General features: G+C 40.6%; 1 protein-coding gene and 1 long non-coding RNA gene across 4 annotated transcripts in view; one reads left to right on the top strand and one right to left on the bottom strand.

The window, feature by feature from the left end:
- Positions 1-14,873, bottom strand: part of ARHGEF7 (Rho guanine nucleotide exchange factor 7) — a 146,868-nt gene that overhangs the window by 114,925 nt on the left and 17,070 nt on the right. The gene's annotated exons all lie outside the window — the stretch shown is intronic.
- LOC149996335 (uncharacterized) lies at positions 1,419-3,115 on the top strand. Its single transcript, XR_016507501.1, has 3 exons — positions 1,419-1,842; positions 2,764-2,934; positions 3,026-3,115. It is a non-coding gene; the product is annotated as an uncharacterized LOC149996335 (long non-coding RNA).

The following is a 14,873-nucleotide window of genomic DNA, read 5'->3' as shown; positions in this document are numbered from 1 at the left end:
CACTTGGAAAGTGCTAAAGTAGTGGTTCTCAACCTTCCTAATGCCGCGACCCTTTAATATAGTTCCTCATGTTGTGGTGACCCCCAATCATAAGATTATTTTTCTTGCTACTTCATAACTGTAGTTTTGCTACTGTTATGAATTATAATGTAAATATCTGATATGCAGGATGTATTTTCATTGTTAAAAATTGAACATAATTAAAGCATAGTGATTAATCACAAAAACAATATGTAATTATATATGTGTTTTCCGATGGTCTTAGGTGTCCCCTGTGAAAGGGTCATTTGACCCCCAAAGGGGTCACGACCCACAGGTTGAGAACCACTGTGCTGAAGTAACATATATAGTGCATGATGTATCTATGGAAACAATGGAAAAGTAACTAAGTTTGTGGATTCACGAAATGACGACCAATAAAAAGAGTGTAGTGGACAGCACTGTGAGGCTGAAGGCCAAAGAAAATTACAGTCATGTTACCCATGGTCAAGAAAATGTTAAACTTTCTCAGCTACTGCAGGCTGGCTCACATATTTCAAAAGGTGATGCTACATGAAAAATGTTGAATTTGCAGGCAAAGCAGGTTCTGCAGATCAGGAGCCTGCAGAAGAATTTTTAAAATATCTGCTAAGCATTATACATGAATAGGGTTATATATGGAAGAGCAAGTTATCAACGTTGATGAGATAGGCTTGTTTTACAAGAATGTTGGCAAATGAATCTATGTAATGCAAATAGCCTCCAAAACTCCTGGCTTAAATGATGCAAAAACCATGCAACCTTGCTATTATGTGCCAATGCCCAGAGAGACTTCAAGTGCAAACCCCTAATGGAACAGAGAGCACAAAACCCACAAGCATTTAGAGGGAAAAACCTGAACCGTATGCCAGTCCACTGGAGGAGGAACAAAAAAGGCATAGAGTCTGAAGTATTCTGGGATTGGTTCTACAACTGCTTCATCCCAGAAGCTGAATACTATTCCCAAGGCAAAAACTTTGCCTTCAGGGTTTTGTTAATTTTGAATAACACTCCAGTTCATTGCAATGAAGAACTTGAAGGTGCCCACCCTGACACAGAGATTCTCTTCATGCCCCTAAATACTGCATCTTTCTTCTAACCACTTGGGGCATAATAAAAGCTTTCAAGGGACACTACATCAGGGAGCTTTATAGCAATGATTTTGAGGCTTTTGTTGCCAGTGAGGAAACCACCATAATGGACTACTGGAAGTCAGTCACTATTTACAATGTTATTGATTATATTGGCACAGCCTGGGACAGCATCAAGCAGACTACTATCAATAACTGTTGGGGAAATGTTTGGCCAAACTACATGAAAAATTTTGAAAGTGTTACAGAAAAGATGAAGAACAGTGTTAAAAGCATAATGCATATTGCACATCAAATAAGTGGAGGAAATTTTGATAGAACCCAACAAAGACATAGAGAAAGTGGCAAAGCATGGCACTGGAGTCAGTGATGATGAGGAAGGTGATGAAAGTCAACCTAAGACTCCAAGAATAGTCCCTCTTTAACAGCAACCAAAATATCAGAATGGGATTCTGCCTTGGAAAAAATTCGCAATGGCATGGAAGAGTATGACCCCATGCTTGAACACAGCCTCACATTTAAGCACCTAACATCCACTGTGTTCGTCCCTTATGCTGAGACACTTAAAAAGATTTGAAGCAAAGCGCCAAACAGACAAGACTGAAGCAATTTATCAGTCCAGTTGGGAAGGAAACATTGCTGACACCATCAAGTTGTGAAAGCCAAACTCCTGAGGTAGAACTGCCAGATCTCACATGCCACTCTCATTGATGTCTTCTTCCCCATCTGCCAGGTAAGTTCCCCATTCTCCCTTGGTTTTCATGGGGCAAGCCAAGGTCAAGAGATTTAACCACACTGTGTAATACTCCATCACACATCCTACAGCTCCATCAACAGTAAGGTTTTAATTAATGTTTTCACAAAATTTCAAATGTTTAATCTTTGCTTAATGCTTTTTTTTCCAGGATTTGTATTACTATACCATACAGTATACAATATATATTCACTGTGTGTATGTGAGCATTGTATGTGTATTACTGAGCAGGAGAGTTAAACTAGGACAGTCACTTTACAGTAGACTATGTTACATAATGCTATAATTGAAAGTATTTTATTATAAGTAAATACTGCATATAATTATTTGTGAGAAATATCCATCTTTAAACAGACGTATACCTAAAACAAGATTATGTAACAATTGGTTGATGAAATGTTGTGACCAGAGTCTCAAAGAAACTAACCCTGTATTTTCCCAGGAACGATGGCTCAGTAGTTACGAATTTAGTGTTTGTAGTGACTTTGTTGAATATAACTAGCACAAGTAATGAAAATTGACTCTAAGATTTTTAAACCATAAAGATCTAATTGTTAATGACTTTTCTTCTAAATTGAGTTAACACACTATGATGGTTGCGCAAATGAGGGAAACATTGCAGTTTTGATGAAAATTATTAAATATAAAATACAGAAATGTATATTTTAATGAGATGTATAGGGTTTTTTAAATTATCCATGAATGACTATCACATATTGCTAGAAAGTGATATGGTTCCTATCTTGGGTTTTGTTTTTTTAATGTAAATAATAAGTAACCTTGTTCATAAATATAAGTATAGGTTTCCCCCACTTTCCAAAAATTTGCTTTACACCACTTTGCCTTTCTGAAACACCTACCTTAGTACCTATTTTTGCTAACTGAAAGAAATCCCAACAGGACTTTTGCTTTTACCAAAAAAAGCAAAAACAGCATTCAGCATTTGTTTTATAACAAGCTATTACAGAAGAAGCTCAAATCCAGAGGAGCAGGAGTGGAAACGCCAAACTCCTTCCTCAGAACTATACTCAACATCTCAGCATCATGCCATCACAGCTTTGAACTGTGTCTGTAAGCATTTATGCTTTATCTTAATTTATTTTGTGCATCCATTAGCAAGATGTGTCCTAAGGTAATTGCTTCTTCACTTTATGCATTTCAGCTAACAAAAGGTTTCACAGGACTGCTCTACTTTTGGATAGCAGAGGAAACCTGTGTATTTAAATGGAAGGAGTTTTATGAGGTAACTGGATTCTATGAAGCCTTCTGAGTTACACAAAGTTCAGATATAATCTATCATAAATAAAAAATTTTAAATTATCAGTTAACAGTTTGATTAGGGTCCCTTGCAATTCTATGAAAGCTAAGAAGTATTATAGAAATTCCAGAACTACAAAATTCCAGTGCTTAGAGTTATTCACTTTTTAACACCATGGATACTTTTAACTGTCCCTTTGTTACAAGGCCTGGATGTTTTCCATCTTGCAGCAGTGTACCTCAGGAAGACAACATATGGGTGAATGGTCTGCCCTTTTTTGTGCTGCAGAAGAAAGGCCATTGTGAAAGGGGAGGTGGGACAGCTGAACCAGCATGATGCCCTCCTTGATCACAGGCATCTTTTCAGACTAGTCAATTTTAGGTAAGTGAATATGCAAGCTGCAGATCTGGCAATGGATTCCCTTAAAACCATCCCATGCCTTCAAAAGTCATCGTGTACATAGGTGCATGTGGCTAACTGGTTAAATGAACACTGTAAGTCAAACAACATACCTCTTTGGAAAATTAATGTGAGAGAGTCAAAAGTTTATAGTAAGCAGTCCCTGACTCTTTATCATAACATGCTGTCCTTGGTTGGACAAGTCACTTGACCCCTCTCGGTCTATGCCCTGATCCCCAACTTAAGTCTAGCATATTCAGCCTTTCTCAAAAAGCTGTTGGATCAAATGGAAATGCAAAGTAGAGTGAGACAAGTTACCTGCCTTCAGTGAGGCAAAGAAGAATTGCATACAACATGACAAGTACAACCACACAGATGTACACTCAGGACCATGGAAGCACAGAGAAAAGAAACAAATTCTGTTGACGTAGGAGAAGGACAGAGGCTTCACCAACCCAAAAGGTGACATTTAAGTGGGGGCTAAAAGGGTGAAGAGGCAGATGGCACCACATTTTCAAAGATGTGATGTTCAAGAAGTCCATGGTGTTTTGAAGACTGGTGAGCAATCAAGGGCAACTGAGATCATGGGTGAAACTACAGTAGAAAAAAATATATGTGAGATATGATGGTACAAAAGAAGATATTTATATTTAAAGTCCCACTTCTTATGTCACTAAGGAAGCTATATAAATGGTAAATGAGCACATGAAAAAGTGTTCATCATTAGTCATCAGGGAAATGCAAATTAAAACCAAAGATAACACCACACACCACCAGAATAGGTAAGATGGAAAGGGCTGACAATATCAAATACTGGCAAGATGGAAAGCAATTGGAACCCCCATACATGACTGTTGGGAATATAGAATGACACATTTAGAAAATTGCAAATTTCTTGCAAAGTTAAACATACCTAAGCTCCAGCAATTCCTCTCCTAGGTATCCACCCAAGAGAGATGAAAACATATGTCCACAAAAAGGCATGTACAAGAATGTTCATAGCTTTATTTGTAATGACCAAAAAAGCAAGCTCTCCTCTGCACTCCACAAGATATTTAGAGAAGAACTCTGACCTCAAATGACCAACAGCTGCTCAGTTCACTTTCCAGAAATCCTATCCCAAGTTCTCCACATTATTTGCTTGGCCTTGATGGAAAACACAGCATTTTCTTAGTTTAACAGTAAATACAAAAGGAACTATATGCTAAACACATACAAACAAGAGAATCACACAACTCAACTCCAGGCCTAGCCCTGGCTGGTGTGACTCAGTTGGTCCCATAAACAGAAAGTTCACAGGTCCAATTCCCAATCAGGACATATACCTAGGTTACCAGTTCAGTCCTTGGTCGGGGCACTTATGAAAGGCAACCCATCAATGTTTCTCACATCAACGTTTCCCTCCCTCCCTTCCTCTCTCTCTAAAAAAGAAAAAAATAATAACTATGTCCTCGAGGTGAAGATTAAAAAAATTTTTTTTAAATAAACTCCAAGCTTTTCCATCAAGAACTCCATCAGGCAGAGGCATAGGCAATCAGTATTGCAGTAGACCTGGACAGGGACTGGAAGTACTTGGTAGGGCAGCAGCAATGTTACTACATTTTAAATAACACGTACCCTTGTGCAGATGCATTTACATCTTACGCTGTAGTGAAGGGATGATTTTTATAATGCTGAAGTAGAGTCAGATTACTTAGCTCTGTTCTTGTCTGATACATAAAATAAATAATAAATATTTCATATTATTTCCATAAAGGGGAAAAAAACAGTCACGAAGCAATATTAAGGTCAGACTTCAGAGACCTCCACAGCTGTCCAACTTCCTTCGCAACTCTTCTCTACCACCCATACCGTGCCAATAACTTGCTCCACCCTCAGTCCACACAAAGTGCCTACTAAGGCATCTGTCTTCTCTCTGACTCTGAAAGTGTTTAAAGAGTCTGAGTGTAGAGGAAATGCATGAGAAAAGAGAATAGGCAGTTCTAGCAAGGCAAATACTTAATTGTTGTGCTAACACTGAACTTGTTTAATTAAGATCAAGAGTGTAGAAAACACAGCTTACACTATCTGGAAACACTTAACTCCCCAGGACCCTAGTCATCAAAAAATCTGATTTGAGTAGGTCTGAAATACAGCCCAGAAGTCAATGTCTGTGTTCATGCATGCATGCATGTGTGAAGTTTCCCATCTGACTCTGTGTGTGTATTTTTGAAATACCTCATCTGACTGATTTTCAGCCAAGTTTGGAACCACTAATATTGTATAACTCAGTGTTTCTCAAACGGACACATGCATCAGAATCATTTGGAGCAACAGGTAGGACCTGCCACAGAGTTTAAACACTAGGTCTGGGGTGGAACCCAAGAATTTGGATTTCTGACAAAGTCCCAGAAGATGCTGATGGTACCAGGACCAGACTTGGAGAACTAGTGGTATAAGTAGACTGGGTTATTAAAGACGTGTTCTGTTTTCCCCCATTGGTAAAACAAATTCCCAACTACAAAACAAAGGTCTTCCCAGGTCTCTGCCATCAACAGCCTCATCACCCCAGCTACAAAGATCACTTCCTCTGAATACTTGTGGTTCTGTCTGCAGCCCCCACCACATAACTGGACCGACTGGTGCATGTCTTATCTTCCCCCCAATAGACATAAACTGTCTAAGTGCAGGGGGCCCATAGCATCTCCTGTTAAATAGACTAAATGACCTACCCACTTAGGTCTCTGAATTCACTAATCACAGAAGTGAGAGAACTTTAGTATAGAAAGGTTCTACATTCAAGGCAGACTGTTCTTTTACAGATGATACAGGGTCTCAGGATGGATGACCTACCCAAAATTGTGCAGCTTGTGTACTTCACCTACCTACTCTGTATTCCAGGACACTAACCTGTGAGGACTGCAGCAACCAGCCTCCCTAGTGCATTGGCTTCTTGTAGGATTCAGTCAATCAATGGCCCTAGCAGGGGGAACCAGGCCAGCAGCCACCCTGCTGAGCAGCTACCTGACATAGCTGCAGTGATGTGCTAGCACTGCTCACAAGAGCTGACTGTGTGCTTCCCACCCCAACTCTGCAATCAGTAACATCACCTTGGGAACCTAGCACAGTGGAAGTGTTTACACCACAGAAATCTGCAAACCTTACAAATCAGGGATCCTCACCACAGAGAGCCATTGTTAAGCCTTTACCAACACACCACTGGCTATATTTCTCAATTGAAGACCACAGCTCCTATCAGGATCCTTCTCCTGTGGCTGCAGTTTTCACTGGTTCCAAGAACCTGCTTCCCTCACTTTTCCCATCAGGCCTAGGAGAAGTAGTGGCTTCCCAGGATACTCTCACATCATTACAGGCCGTCCTTATCTCTGCCCACACTGTAAATAGCCTCTTCATTAAACTCTCCCCAACCAACCATGTTTAGCATGCTATCTGCTTTCCAATGGGACCCAAATCTACTGAGCTTCTAGTGGTACAGTTAAGAACAGAATAAAGTGTCACAATAGAAGATAGGAAATAATTTAGAAAAATGATTGAATCAATTATTACACTTCCACAAAATAGAACACCACCCTCCACACAGTGTTTTAAGAAGAGGCAGTTTTATATATACTGATATGTTACAATATTCTAGTTATAGTAAGTAGGGGAAAGGAACATAAGAAATAGTACATGTAACATGCTGTCTTGTGTAAAAAACAAAGGAAAGGCAAGAAGAAAATGTGTGTGAGAGTTTAGAAATGCATGGAATATCTCTGGAAGCACATGTCAGATACTTTTAACAGGGGTTGCTTACCTCCAGGGAAAGGAAATGGAGCCTAGAGGATGGGAAGAAGCAAACATGCTTTTTACTCTATTTTTTGGCATCTCTTCAGTTTTGTACCACATGCAAGTATTATTAAGTAAATACATTTTAATAATAATAATAATAACAATCTAGTATCCTCCTCAGGCAGTGAGCCCAGCCATCAGTGTGTTGGGGTCCTTGCAGGACCAATCTCCACCACTCCAGGCCAAGATGCAATGCCATGTTTAAAATCCTGAGCTCATCTTCTAAAAGTCCAATTAGCACTAATTAATGCATCTAATTTTTAATTACCTGGTAGCCACTGCTTTATTCTAATTAGACTGGAGCTCTCTCCTGGTCCAGATTGACTGAGCTCTTCCATAGCACTCTGTGCTCAATCAACAGTTAGTGATGTTCAATGGCGTGATAACATAGGTCAATAGAGCCCACTTGGCAGTATACTGGGCAGCCCTTCCTTCAAATCTATTGTAAAACAAATGAAGCACCCAGCAGAAATTTCAAGGATTTAGGTGCTAAATATCTTACCAAAATGCATAGCCTAGGGTTACAAGTAGTTTACTGAAAGAAATTTAAGCCTTTAATAAAGTATGTTTTTCTTTTGCTTTCCTTCTTCAACTTATCCCAGAGCCCAACTCTTCTATGGATGATGCAGTCATCTGGGGAAAAAGAAAATGTCTTCCATCAGTTTGCAACTAGCCAAATTATAAAGGGCAATAAGAAATATGAATGTACAAAGTCTCCAGTTCCCAAGCTAAATTCAGATATCCAAGACATGTGAAACATCAAGGAAAGGCCTAGCAAGAGCACACAAATTAATTCATGTGTCCCCTGAGGTTTGGTTCCCACAAACTCCAAAAGCATATTTTATGTCCTTCAGAAATAGTCGCACCATCTAAATTCAGACCAGTGCCAAAAATGCATTTTTTTAATGTTAGCATAAAACGTCAGACAACCTAGAATAAAGTCCACTAAAGTTATATTTTATTCCCCAATAATGTTAGATCAAAATAGGCAGGTGTGCACTAATCAAATAAGGGCACTCTGGAAAACAGCACATGCCCTGTCTGGCTGTGATCCAGGCACCAGGAAAGTATAAGTGCATGAAATGGGCCATTGTAAATGTCTCATTACATTCCCTAAGCAGATGCAATTTCTTATGCCTTTGGAGGATCTCGATACAAGAAAACAGAAGAATACAAATTCATAAGACAAATCAAATCAGGCCTGTAGTCAGATTTTTCTTACCTCAAGTTGTCACCTGTTCATATGGGATAATTTTTTTCTCTCATTCTCATGCTTTTGACCTAATGAAAATAGACCATAAATTATGACACAGCACTTTGCAAATCTGAGCCACTGCTTACTTTCATCTTGAACTCCATTTCTGTGTTGTTTCTGATCCTTTGACATCCGTTTCCTCTCCCACTGAACATTTTCAGAATGTTTGTGGTATCTTCCTGTTGTCCATCAGTGGAAAAGCCTATGGAGAAGGCTGTTGTCTGGTGGAAAGGTGCTAAAAATATCTGAAGCAGGAACCTGCTGTATATCCTTATAGTATCATTATGGCAAGGGTTGAGAACCTTCTAAAAGGAGAGGAATACCTGCAATCTGTTCTCTGAAAGGGACGCTGGTGGTTGCTTGGTCTCACAAGTATCACAACCTGACAGTCCCACCTTTGACCAAGACAATTCAGGTTAAAATATCAGCTCCTACCCTACAGACACTGAGAGTATTCCACTGTTTAAATCTGTTCTCTGATGGTTCAGAGGGTTTGATGCCTGCCTCACAGTCCCCGTTTGTTTTACCCTAGCTATTCATGCTTGCTTCTGAACCCCCTCTCCATGTCTTTCCCTCACACAACTGAAGGGCCACAATAGGAGCTACAGAGCATCTCACTGCGTTGTGCATGATCCTCCCCTCTAACGGATCTTTTATTTTTAAACTGCCTGAGAAGCTGCATTTAAGGAAAGAAGACTGGACACTGACCACCTAGAAAAAGATTCTATTTTAAACCATGTGATAGAGTATGGGAGGTTTGAAGGCATGCAAAGAGGGCTGGCTGACAGGAGTGTGACGGGGAAGCAAACGGGAGCCTTCCCTTGAGAAAGAAACCTGAATAAGGGTATAGAAAACAGTTGAGGACATTCGCTGGCAAGCATGCCTCTATAAATAGCAGCTGAGACACCCCCCCCCCCCCACAGAGGGAAAGGCAAGAGGAAGGAAGCCACCACAGCAATAGTCACGCTGCAAAAGCCTCTTACATGAAAGAACTCAGCAGCCAGTTGAGACTTTCATTATAACTGTGAGTAATAAAAGGTGATAAAGAGATCATTATCTCTCAAAACTCTTAAGTATCAGCAGAGTGAGGCTGAAATAAATAGGTCTATAGCTGTGAAGAAGATGTGTAGCTGTATTTGGAAAATATGTTTTCAAATATCACTTAGAAAAACTGACCTTCATTAAAGATAAGGCTGCCAATGTACACTCAGGAATTATATTTATTTCATATTACTATAATTGGAATATCTCACTTCGTATTTATAATTTGCCTGTCACATTTGAGCGCTCCTGTGCTTAAAACCCTCAAAAGCACCCCACTTCATTCAGCAAAAGCCAAAGTCCTTTAACAAAATGAGAAGACAAGCCACAGGCTGGGAGAAGGTATTTGCAAAACACACATCCAATCGAGGTCTTATATCCAAAACATACAAAGAACTCCTAAACCTCAACAATAAGAAAACTGACAACCCAATTTAAAAATGGTCAAAACACCTAAAGAGACACCTCACCAAAGAAGACACAACTGAGCACATAAAAAGATGCTCCACATCATATGTCATTAGGGAAAGGCAAATTAAAACAGTAAGATACCACTACACACCATTAGAATGATACCAGTCCAACACTGACAACACCAAATGCTAGTGAAGATGTGGACCAACAGGAACCCTCTCGTTCATTGTTGATGGAATACAAAATGATACAGCCACTTTGGAAGACAGTTTAGCTGTTTCTTACAAAACTAAACATCCTCTCACCATATGATCCAGCAATCACATTCCTTGGATAAATTTGCTTTACCCAAATGAGTTGAAAACCTATGTCCATGCAAAAACCTGCACACAAATGTTTATAACAGCTTTATTCATTACTGCCAAAACCTGGAAGTAATCAAGGTGTCCTTCCATAGGTTGATGGATAAATAAACTGTGGTACCTGCAGACACTAGAAGACCATTCAGCACTAGAAAGGAACTATTAAGCCACCAGAGACATGGAGGAACCTTAAATGCATATTACTAAATGAAAGAAGCCTATCTGAAAATGCTACATGATTCCAATTTTATAACATTCTCAAAAAGACAAAACTATGGAGAAAGTAAAAAAGATCAGTGGTTGCCAGGGGCTCAGCAGGGAGTGTGGGATGAATAGGCAGAGCACAGAGGATTTTGGGGGGTAGTGAAACTATCCTGTATGATACTGTAATGGTGAATCCATATCATTATGCATTTGTCCAGACCCACAGAATGTACAACACAAGGTACACTATGGACTTTAGTTAATAGTATATCAGTATTGGTCCATCTGTTATAACAAGTGTACCAAAAAACCTCCGCTGCCTTGCGGCATACCTCTTCAGGGGAAAGGCTAAGGGAGTAAACCCCGACAGAAAATCCGGAGCCGGAGTCCCTAAGGCGGTTCGACGTTGTAGTCAACACCGGCAACTCCTGCGGCGCACCTGAAGCCAAGCTGTATTGACTCCGTCTTTCCCTTGGATCCTTCAGCTGCGAAGAGAGGGGGGGTCTGCTGCATGGGCAACAGCTGGCCCTCCATATCACCCTGCCCAGGCTCTGTAGCTTCAGCGTCATCGCAAGATGTCGATTCAACATAGGAGGAGACAGATACCATGTCACTCCCGAGTCGGACTGCACAGCCATTCTCGGCCGTGCAGATAGACTCTTAAGAAGCTACACCATCGTCTCTCGAGACGGACGGCTGCCGACGACGACGACGACGACGACCACACTAATGCAAGATATTAATTGGGTAAAGTTGGGGAAGTGGAGAAAGAGTATATGGGAATTCTCTCTGCATTCTGCTCAATTTTCTGAAAACCTAAAACTATGCTAAACAATAAAGTCTATTAATTTTTTTTTAAGTCAAAGTCCTTATGATAGCTGGGCAGGCCCTGCACAAGCTATTCCCTTGTTCCCGCTGTGACCTCATCAGCGAACTACTACTCCCTCAACTCACACTGGCCTCTGCTGTCCCAGACTTGCCAGGCTGGCTCCAACCTCAGGACCTTTACACAGGCACTCCTTCTGCCAGAAATCCTCTTCTCCCAGTCACATCACACCTTCCCTCCTATTCAACAAGTCTTTATTCAAATGTGATTTCTGATGTAAAACTGCAATATTGCCCTAATTGTTGGCCCTCCCTATCCTCCTCACTCTCCTCTGTTTCTAACACTTATCACTGCCTAATATTCTATGTAATCTATGTACTATGTATGCTTACAGAACATCTCCCTGCACTATGAAATATATGCTCCATATGCATAGTATTTGGTCTTTTAGATGAGTGATATATCTCACACCTGGCATAACAAGCACTTACTATTTGTTCAGTGAATTAATGAATTAAGGACCTATACCCACGACACTAATGACCATAAATTATTTGATTATAGTTACCAAAAGTGAAGTTGAGTAATACCAACACAGCACCTAGAACCAAGAGGAATATAATTGGTTTCATATGAGAATTGAACATTTGAGAGACAAACTATCCTGCAAAAAACTTGGAAATATAATCACCAAAGGCAAATGATACAGAGAAAAGATGCTCTTGGATTTTACTATAAAACCCTCAATGCCTTTCTGTTGTGACTAACAGATGCATCTTGTTACTGCCGGCTCTGCCTGAGGCCGGCTGCCCAGCTGCTGCCACGCTCTCTCTAGGACTGCCCACATTCGGTGTCCAGGGCTCCATTTTCTCTTTCTGTATATCAGGGCATCGGTTAGCTGGGTGCTATTGAGAGCCAGCACTCTGGTTTCAGCTCTCATCTCTCTATCACTAAGGAAAATCGCTGGCTCTAAGTTGGTTTCCCCCTAACCAGCTGGTCTGATCCCTCAGGCCTCTTCAGGCTCCTGTTGGCCAACACTTTATGCAGCCGTCCACAGACCTGCATGTTTAATAAGGTTGCCTTATATTAGTTTCCTAAGTTCCACAAAGGGGCTGAAATGAGCTGATGAAGGCCTTGAGTGATTCTAACATTTCAGAAATGAGAGGCAGACAGAGACACACAGAACAAGGAGAAAAGGGAAGGGAAAGAAGAACAAAACTGCAGTTATGTTATTGTTTTTGCTATTGTACATTGTCATCTATTTTGTCTCAAGATAGCTTCAGGGAGAGTATACAGCCCTTAGCAACTTCCTCATTTTCCTTCAGACTGTTTTCTCTCTGTTCAGATTGAACAAATTCCATCAATAGGTCCTCAGTTCACTGGTTCTGTCCTCTGTCATCTCCACTCTACCTTTTTTTTTTTTTATCCTCACCCCATATGCTTATTGATTTTAAAGAGGGGAAGGGAGGGAGAGAGAGTGGGAAGAGAGAAACACATACGCCCCCTGACCAGGGACCAAACCTGCAACCTGGGCATGTGCCCTGAGACCAGGAATCGAACCCATAACCTTTCAGTTTACAGGACAACAGTCCACCAGCTGAGCCACACTGGCCAGGGCTCCACTCTACTTTTGAGCCCATCCACTGAGTTTTATTTCAGTTATTCTATTTTTCAGTTCTATAGTTTCCATTTATTTATTTCTTATAAGTCCTATTTCCTTGCAGAGATGTCCTACTTTTTCACTTGTTTTGAGAAAACTTGTAATTGTTTTTTAATTCCACCTTAAAAACTTGTCGTGTAATTCCAACATCATTCACTGGAAGGAGAAATGGTCGCTAAAAGTCACCTCAGTGATGACATCTAGAAAAGCAATCCTCTAGAAAAAGCAATCATCTAGAAAAAGAGCTTCCTGAGATCAGGCTCGGAGTAGGGGAGGTGGTCAAAAATTTTCATTGTTTTCTCCATACTTGGTAACAAATGAATTCTTAAGTGGCTACTGAATTGAAAAGCATAAACTGGAATGAAATCAAGGCACTTTCCTCAGTGTTGTAGAAGGCCAGTGTGAGCCACACAGACTTCTCCAGACCTTCAGAGAACAAGGAGGCCCCCATTTAAGGCCCACAAACCCATCACCCCTTAGAAGCAGCCTTAGAATGAATCCTACAGCTCAGCTAAACTCCACCATTGAAAACAGTGACTTCGTAGTTATGTTTTGATACATTCCAGACTGTTTCCAGAAGCAACTCCCTAATCCCACAACCCAAAATGGGTGATTTACTTTTCCCTTAAAAGCACTGTGTTAAAGGAGAACCCTTACCTAGAAGTGTCTCCATATCCCTGGGTAGCTTTAAGTGACTCATCATCTTATTTAGCCACAATTCTTTCTCCCAACCCTAATTTCAAGGATCCGTCCTTAAGTGTCTCAACTTAAGTAATACAGTCATATCTCAAAGAAACCTCCTTAGCTGCTATCTTAATGAAGAATGTGTTTCTCTCCTGTTTTATATAAATTTTTTCTACATGCACAGAAACAGGTGAGTAATCCCATTTTTTTCAGGTATATTCTGAGTGCCCCTTCCAACCCCAGGCAAGATTTCTTTCCAACCTCTCTACCTCCGCGTTTAATGCTCCAAAAGCCCACAGGGCGGCAGCATAGGGTCTGCTCTGTTGTTAGGAAACTTCTCAAGTATAAGGAAGTGGGTAACCCAGGTAGGCAAGCAGCCAGTGCTCACCTGTGGGAAAGCCCCCAGCTGATTACAGCTCAGTCTCCTGTCTTCTTAAAAGGCCATGCATGCAGTCTGGCTGGACCAGGTTATGGTACTGCTGGTCTGATGAGTTCAGTAGGCTGTCCGTGGTTCTCAGCTGTGGTCCTCTAGACCAGCAGCATCAGCATGACCTGAGAACTTAGAAATGCAGATTCTCAACCCCCACCCAGCCCTACTGAATCAGGAACTCTGGGGTGGGGACCAGCAGTGTGTTTTCATAAGCCACCAGGTGTCTGACATACACATAAATTTAAGATCCACATAACCACCTTAAATCAAAGGTACAAAATGATGGAAAGACCATCATTACTTGAAAACAACTTGAAATGCACATACTACTAATTCTGATGGCAGTAACATGACTAACATTTTTATATATAATGGACAAAAGTTAATGTTGGGCAGCTATGCCACATTCAGCTATAGGAGAAGAAAAACCAAACCAACCCAGAAATTTTCAGTCTGTAAGCTCCTCAATGAGTATGTGTGCCTCACACTTCCTTCCCTCAATATCCCTACCCCTACTCCCAATAATACTTTCCCCACCATCCTTTCAAAGAAAAAGAATTAAGGAGGAAGAAAACTGGTTGGCTTACTTTTCCTACACATGGAGACAGAACGGAACAGTGCATTTTTATTGCTTTGAATTGGAAAAAGA

The sequence above is a fragment of the Furipterus horrens genome, unplaced genomic scaffold (genome assembly GCF_987537825.1).
Source record: "Furipterus horrens unplaced genomic scaffold, mFurHor1.1.pri manual_scaffold_12, whole genome shotgun sequence".
Lineage (NCBI taxonomy): Eukaryota > Metazoa > Chordata > Mammalia > Chiroptera > Furipteridae > Furipterus > Furipterus horrens.
This window is presented reverse-complemented; position numbering and strand designations above follow the sequence as displayed.